The sequence below is a fragment of the Ovis canadensis genome, chromosome 2, assembly GCF_042477335.2.
Source record: "Ovis canadensis isolate MfBH-ARS-UI-01 breed Bighorn chromosome 2, ARS-UI_OviCan_v2, whole genome shotgun sequence".
Classification (NCBI taxonomy): Eukaryota; Metazoa; Chordata; class Mammalia; order Artiodactyla; family Bovidae; genus Ovis; species Ovis canadensis.
Genome location: NC_091246.1, coordinates 225,222,471 through 225,230,979, shown reverse-complemented (window position 1 = coordinate 225,230,979; position 8,509 = coordinate 225,222,471). Strand labels below are relative to the sequence as shown.

Below are 8,509 nucleotides of genomic sequence, written 5' to 3'. Positions count from 1 at the left end.
CAGAGGAACCAGATATCAAATTGCCAACATCTGCTAGGTCATGGAAAAAGCAAGAGAGTTCCAGAAAAACATCTATTTCTGCTTTATTGACTATGCCAAAGCCTTTGACTGTGTGGATCACAATAAACTGTGGAAAATTCTGAAAGAGATGGGAATATCAGACCACCTAACCTGCCTCTTGAGAAATCTGTATGCAGGTCAGGAAGCAACATTGAGAACTGGACATGGAACAACAGACTGGTTCCAAATAGGAAAAGGAGTACGTCAAGCTGTCTATTGTCACCCTGCTTATTTAACTTCTATGCAGACTACATCAAGAGAAACGCTGGACTTGAAGAAACACAAGCTGGAATCAAGATTGCTGGGAGAAATATCAATAACCTCAGATATGCAGATGACACCACCCTTATGGCAGAAAGTGAAGAGGAACTAAAAAGCCTCTTGATGAAAGTGAAAGAGGAGAGTGAAAAAGTTGTCTTAAAGCTCAACATTCAGAAAACAAAGATCATGGCATCCGGTCCCATCACTTCATGGGAAAGAGATGGGGAAACAGTGGAAACAGTGTCAGGCTTTATTTTTGGGGCTCCAAAATCACTGCAGATGGTGACTGCAGCCATGAAATTAAAAGACGCTTACTCCTTGGAAGAAAAGTTCTGACCAACCTAGATAGTATATTCAAAAGCAGAGACATTACTTTGCCAACTAAGGTCCGTCTAGTCAAGGCTATGGTTTTTCCTGTGGTCATGTATGGATGTGAGAGTTGGACTGTGAAGAAAGCTGAGCGCTGAAGAATTGATGCTTTTGAACTGTGGTGTTGGAGAGGACTCTTGAGAGTCCCTTGGATTTCAAGGAGATCCAACTAGTCCATTCTGAAGGAGATCAACCCTGGGATTTCTTTGGAAGGAATGATGCTAAAGCTGAAGCTCCAGTACTTTGGCCACCTCATGCGAAGAGTTGACTCATTGGAAAAGACTCTGTTGCTGGGAGGGATTGGGGGCAGGAGGAGAAGGGGACGACAGAGGATGAGATGGCTGGATGGCATCACTGACTCAGTGGACCTGAATCTGAGTGAACTCCGGGAGTTGGTGATGGACAGGGAGGCCTGGCGTGCTGCGATTCATGGGGTCGCAAAGAGTCAGACACAACTGAGCGACTGAACTGAACTAAGTGTCCATCAACAGACGAATAAACAAAGAAGGTTTTGTATATGTATTAATATAGACAATGGAATACTATTCAGCCATAAAAAGAACAGACTTCTGTCATTTGCAGCAACATGGATAGACTTGGAAGACATTATAAATCAGAGAGAGAAAGACAAATACTGTATCACATCACTTATACATGGAATCCAAAAGTACATCAAACTAGTGAATATAACAAAAAAGAAGCAGAATCACAGATATAGAAAACAAACTAGTGGTTACCAGTGAAGAGAGGGAAGGGGGAAGGGGCAACATGAGGTGGGGGATTAAGAGGTACAAACAGATAAAATAAGCTACCAGGATATATTGTACAACACAGGGAATGTAGGAAATTAAAAATAATAACTATACATGGAGTATAACCTTTAAAATTGTGAATCATTGTATTGTATACCTGTAACCTATATAATGATGTACAGCAGCTATGGACTTCCCTGGTGGCTCAGTGATAGAGAATCTGCCTGCCAATTCTTGGGCCAAGAAGATCCCCTGGAGGAGGAAATGGCACCCCACTCCAGTCTTCTTGCCTGAGAAATTCCATGGACAGAGGAGCCTGGCGGGCTACAGTCCATGGGGCTGCAAAAAAGTCGGACATGACTTGGTGACTAAACAGCAACTACATCAGCAACTATTCTTCAAAAAAAAAAAAAAAAGAAAGAAAAAAGAAAATTACAAGATGGTGACAGCAGGTCACCAAACCCTCTGGGAAACCTGTCTGAGCTTGACGCCCCACGTGCTTGCATAGATCACACGCCCGGGAGCAGGATGTGGGTGGACAGCTGCCTCTGTCTGTGGTCCCAGATTTACTGGTGAGGTTCTGACACAGTGTGGGGTGGGATGAGAGGGTTCCTGGGAAGTCTTCATTTTACAACAATTTCATGTTTCTGTGGCAGAGGGTTAGTCCACCTCAATTTGAGAAGCAATAATAGTAAACTTTGGAAAAAGGAGGAGACTGTCGGCCTGGTGAAGAGCTAGGGCTCAAGAAATATTTGTTTATTGAAGAATGCGTAAATGAATTAGAGGATGTGAGAAGCCTGGAGTTGTTTGGGAGAGGTTCTAGGGAGATGCAAAGTCTGAGTTTCCCATTCTGTCCTCTGTACCCTATCTCTTTCCACCTAATAAATGATTCCCAGGGCTGGGGAGTAGAAGGCTGTCATTCATGCTTGTGGAATGACTGAGGAATGAGAGGGGGAGCCCTGAGCCCAGACACTTATGGTGAGCTGAGGGCATGAGTGTATAAGATCTCAGATCTCTCTCCTGGTCATTCTGGCTTCATAGTCACGGCAAGTCCTGAATGAGACTCTTTCTGTGTACAAATCCAGCCAGGTTCTCTTGGGAGCTCTTAGGGGTGTGGGAGGGGGCATGGGGAGTCTCAGAGTCTGAGGATGGAGCAAGGTTTGAGGAAGTCTGCCCACATTTTGGGCTCTGGATCCCCTTCAAGGTCTTTAGAGAAATGCTCTTAGCCGCCTCCATCACCTGTTCCCATGTCTCCTCCAGGAAAGTCAGGAGCTAAATCCCCATAGATTTGGCTGCCTGGGGCACAGAAATGCCACCTGGGTCAAATGCCTGCTTCCTGCCCTCCAGCTGGAAGGCTCCACTCCCTTTTCTTGGAACTCCCGAAGCCTTTTATCTGTGCCACTGCCTCTAAGACAGACTTGTCGCAGCCAACCTTGTGACTTGGGTGGCATTTGTTCTCCTGGTGAGTAGGGCCAGAGTGATTTATCTCTATGTACCTTTCTACACTCTCACCACAAGAGTCTATTTAGCACTGAGCTGCCTGAGGCTGGCTTGCAACACACAGAGGTTGAATCAAGGCTGGAATGTCTGTGCACTGTTCTAGCACAGGGCGGTGGGCTGCTGGGTTTGTGGGGCTCTCCCGACAGGGTCATTCATGCAGGTCTCACGGTGCAGCACCAGTGCAAGTTTGCAGGTGCTGTGGCATTGAAGCAGGAGCAGGTCAGCTGTTTTCTGAGCTGGGCTGGAAGAGGTTTTGTTGAAAGGCACTTCCTGTCCCCAGTGGCTCTCCAGATGGGAAGGGATCCAGTCTCGATAAAGAGTGGAGGAGAGACCAGAGGGCCCTGTGGTGAAACTGGAGCTGCTGGGGGGCCTGCCATGAAACCAGCTGAGTTCAGTTTCATCATCTGTCAAAGAGAATAATAATTAGACAGCAGAAGAAGGGTCTGGTGGCCTTCCACATGCACTGTTAGCATCCACGTGCTCTGTTCTGGCTCCCTCTGCCTTGTGTCTCTGGGTCCTCATTCTACACCCCCTCTTCCGTGGAGTCTGGTCCAGCAAAAGGCCAGGCTCTCCCTTCCCTTTACTTCTGTCTCCAATCAGTACAATAATTACAAGTAATATTTAGGGGGCTCTTACTACAGACCCTGCAGTTTACTAAGCTCTCTCATGCATTAATCCATTGAATCCTCATAGTGAGACAGTGAGGTAGGTATTTCCACCCTCCGCATTCTCTAAATGAGGAATGGAAGCTCAGAGAGGTAGAGTGACTTGCCTGAGGTTGCACAGCTAAGAAGACGAAGAGTAGGGTCTAAAAGCAGGTTTGTCTGACATCATGGCTGGTAATCTTGGTCACCACCCTCCACCTGCTTCCTGAGTGATTTCTTGAATTCTGGAGCTGCATGTCCCTGTTGGAATCTGGGTGGTTGATTTTAAAGTCGTTTGGAGATAAGGGGTGTGGTACTTAATGTGCTGGCCTTTGGTGTTTTAACCGACCTCCTGGGCTTGTGGCCTTATTGTAGGGGAGAGAGCCTGTGTTGCTGAAATGCCAGGCTGGAACGAGGCATCCAGGGCTTGTGCTGTGAGACCAGCCCTCCTCCTCCATCTTCTCTCCTTGGAGAAACCTCCCATCTCTGAGACCCCAGTCCCAAGTGGCAGATCTTGTGGCCGCATTTTTCCCTGACCTTGGGCTCCCAGCACAGTTGTCATCTGAGATCTATTTAAACTGCCTGTTGGCTCTGCAGACAAGAGCTGAGTTGGACAAAAGGCATCCACTTTGGCTTCCAGACCCACGGAATCTTCTGGCCCCATCTGTAATCAGATTCTTCTTCTTTATCAGCTGATGAGCGAGCAAAGGCAGGGGTTTAGTCTCTGTGGCTCGTAGGCCTTGGGACATTGGGGATGACCTCACAGGACAGCCCCTCTAACCTGAGAGCTGGTGAGGGTCATGGCTTCTGTGAGGCCCACACCGGAGATGGTGCTTCCTCCCCCCACTTTGCTGGCAGGCCATGTGGGCAGCCGTGTGACCCAGGCTCCAACTGGGGCCTGGCTGTGTCTTACCAGGCACATCGCTTCATCTGTTTGTCTGCATTTTCTCATCTCAATGATGTGTGTATTCTACCTACTCCCGCAGGGGCTCTGGGAAAATCCTTGTGAGATAAGCATGTGTTGGCGAGTGGGAATGCTTTTTTTTTTAATCTAATAAAGTTTTAATTTTCAAAATGTACAGTTGGTGGGACCTGTTTATGCATCTTCACCAGCAGCTGAGGCATTTCCGCCCTTGGTGTTTCTGGTGTAAATCACTTGAGCTCTGTGCTTTGAAGCCAGTTTAATAAGTCCTTGACTAAGTATATGCATGCTAAGGGTTCTGAAGTGTTGCCCTGGCCAGGGAGCCACGAATCTTGTCTCTCAGAGACGACAGCTGGAGTTACAGCTTCTTTACAGAGTTTGTCGTACGTCGCTTTGTCAAACTAGACTAGGTTATTAAGCATGTCCTGAACTCTGCCTCTGGGACCACTTCTTATTTTGGCCTCACCCCCAGATTTATTCACTGGATCCTTGCCTTTCTTGGCTGACATTCTGGCATCTTTCTTCCTCTTGTCATCTTTGGGTGGCATAGCGAAGTTGGAAGAGGGAAATGCTTTTAATATAAGCAAACATAAATGAAGTTGCCATTGGCTACAGGGTTGTGAATGAGACCCCAAAGTGGTCATCTGAGGGTTTCTACCTGGAGGAAAGGGCTTCACAGAAGTGTATTGAATGCTTACTATCAGGTTATTGGTAAACACCAGTGAGATCTTGGTGCAGAGCCATTATGAACAAATGGCCCACTTCCGTATCATATTTGGCCTATGGTATATTTATGCTTCTGTTGTAAGAGATGAGTACTTATTTTTCTTTAGCCTATGTAAGGTATTATGCCTTGATAGAAGGCAGACTTTTTTGTGGACCATACACAATAAAGAGTTGACATAGGTCTGGTCCTTGGTGGAAATTCAGGTACATTCTCATTTCTTCATGAATATTAATTAAATAAACTTGGAATAAATTACCATCAGCTGGATTGCTGTGAAAACCTGTGCAGAGGGATGAATGAACCCTGGTACCATCGTGGGGCTGGGTTATGGGCAGTGGTATCCCCCCACCCCACCCCGGCCAACCTCTTTCCTTCAAGGATATCCAGGTGAGGAGCCATTCACTCTTTGTAACCATGCTTTTCTTTCTGTTTTTAATTCAACAAATATTTACTGAATGCCCACCATCTGCCAGAAATGGTCTTTGTTTTTCAGACACTGTTTTTTTAAAATAGCTTTATCGATGTATAATTGCATACAGTAACTGCCTGTATTTAAAGTGTACAGTTTGGCAACTTTTGACACACGCATATACTTGTGAAACCACTACCATAATCAAGTTACAAACATGTCCGTAATTCCCCAAAGTTTCTTAGTGGTCCTTTGCAATTCTTCTCTGTTGCTCCTCTTCCCCTGCAGTCACTGATCCACTTTATATCTCCATGGGTTAGTTTGAATTTCCTACAACTTTATATAAATGGAATAATCAATCATATATACTCCTGTCTGGCTTCTTTCATTCTGTATACTATCTTGGGATTCATCCATGGTATAGTGCATAGCAATAATTCATTTCTGATAATTTCTAGTAGTATGGCATCATATGGATATGCCAGAGTTTGCTTATCCATTCACCTGTTGAAGCGTTGTTTCAAGTTTTTGGCTATTACAAATAAAGCTGATGTTAAAATCCATGTACAAGTCTTTGTATGGACACGTGCTTTTATTTCTCTTGGGTAAATACCCAAGAGTGAAATGGCTGGATCATTGGGTAGATAATATTGAATTTTTAAAGAAACTGCCTAACTGCTTTCCAAAGTGCTTGTCCTGTTTTACAATCCCACTAGCAGTTTAGGGGAATTCTGGTTTTTCCACACCCTCATCAACACTTGATATGGTCAATCTTTTTAATTTTAGCCATTGAATAGTTGTTCATTGTGTTGAAATATATACTGAGACATATTAAAATTTTAACAGTCCATTTGAGCAAAAATAAATTTGGGCAGCATCAAATGGGAAGTGCTTAAGAGTGCTCTAACAACAGAAGTTCAAGAGAGATTTTCACAGAAGCCAAAGCAAGAAAATATTGATTGGCTATTGTTTAAAGGCTAATTGGCTGGTTCTGATTGCTTGTTCTTTAGTGTTTGGATTTTGTAGCCTTGAGGCATTTCCAGGCTTAGATTTTGATTTTCTTACATAGGCTGCTAGAACATTGCTGCTGCTGCTGCTGCAGCTAAGTCGCTTCAGTCGTGTCCGACTCTGTGCAACCCCATAGATGGCAGCGCACCAGGCTCCCCTGTCCCTGGGATTCTCCAGGCAAGAACACTGGAGTGGGTTGCCATTTCCTTCTCCAATGCAGGAAAGTGAAAAGTGAAAGTGATGTCACTCAGTCGTGTCCGACTCTTAGAGACCCCATGGACTGCAGCCTTCCAGACTCCTCCATCTATGGGATTTTCCAGGCAAGAGTACTGGAGTGGGGTGCCATTGCCTTCTCTGGTTAGGACATTAGAGCTCCTGAATCTAATGGACTCATTCCCTTCAATAGCAGACCACATTTCCCATATATTAATAACAGATGGCATGTCGTTGTGGTTTTAATTTGCACTTTAATTTGCGCACCAGTGACTAATGATACTGACCTTCTTTTCTTCTCTTTGTTTGCTTCTTAGTCATCCATGTATCTTCTCCAGGGGGAGGTGTCTGTTCAAACCTTTTGTCCATTTTGTTGGGTTGTTAATTTTCTTATTATTTTGTCTTGAGAGTTCTCGATATGAATCTGTATTGAAATAGTTAGACAGTAAATAATTACAAATATTTCCTCTCAGTGTGTGGCTTATCTTTTCATCCTGATTTTGAAGGGTGTTGTTAATTTTGATGAAGCCTGGTTTATCAATTTGTGCTTTTATTGCTTGTATTTTTGGTATTGTGTTTAAGAAATCATAAAATTTTTCTTCTACATTTTCTCTATCTGTGGTCCTACAGATTTGTTTTCTGTAGGTCTGTAATTCATTTTGAGTTAATCTTTTTTATCTGACATGATGTACTGTTCCTGATGCTCCCCATGCCTTTGGGAGATTCATTTTCAATCTGGTTTTATTTACCTTCTGCCTGATAGATTTTCTTTAACATTTCTTCCTATATAAGTCTGATAGTAATGGATTCTTCCAACTTTTTGTGCTTGAAAACATCTTTATTTCATCCATTTTTTGAAGGAAGAGTTCCACTAAGTATAGAATTCTAGTTTTCCCTTCCAATACTCTGAAGATATTATTCTACTGCCTTCTCATGTGATTTATTTTGAATGAGACATCTGCTCACATCTTGACCTTTGTTCCTTTGTTTATAATATGTCTTTTTTTCCCCTCTTACTGCTTTTAAGATTACCTCGTTATCACTGGTTTTGAGCAATTTAATTCTGTGGTGTGATTCTCTTCACCTTTCTTTTGCTTTACATTTTTTGGGTTTCCTGATTTTGTAGTTTTCACTAAATTTGGAAAAACTTCAGCCAGTATTTTTTCAATTTTTTTCCTGTCCTCTCCCCCTACCCCCAGATTCTGTGACTGCAATTGTACGTATATCAGGCTGTTGGAATGTGCCCCGTAACTCACTAGTGCTCTGGCCATTTTTCTAAAACTCTCTTTTCTCTCTGTGTGTCCTTTTGGATAGCTCTTATGGCTATGTTGTCATGTTTACTAGTTGACTTCCCATATATACTGACTAGTATTTTTCATCTCAGACATTTTAGTTTTCACCTTTAGAAGTTTGATTTGAGTCTTTTAAAATACCTTGCATGTCTCCACTGAACTTTTAAAACATAGAATACAGCTATAATAACTGCTTCAATTCTAGCATCTGTGTCAGTTCCACATTCATTATGGGAAACATTTTCCTGCTCTTTTGAAAGGGGGTGTAGAAGTCACCTCAATAATTTCTTCATTGGAGTCTTTGGCCCAATGGATTAGATGTGGTCAGAGTGTTGAATGAAGCCTGTGGATG

General features: G+C 43.5%; 1 pseudogene; it reads right to left on the bottom strand.

Annotated features, from left to right (window-relative positions):
- Positions 1-4,682: 4,682 nt before the first annotated feature.
- LOC138434723 (small ribosomal subunit protein eS25 pseudogene) lies at positions 4,683-5,056 on the bottom strand (annotated as a pseudogene).
- Between the last annotated feature and the right edge of the window lie 3,453 nt (positions 5,057-8,509).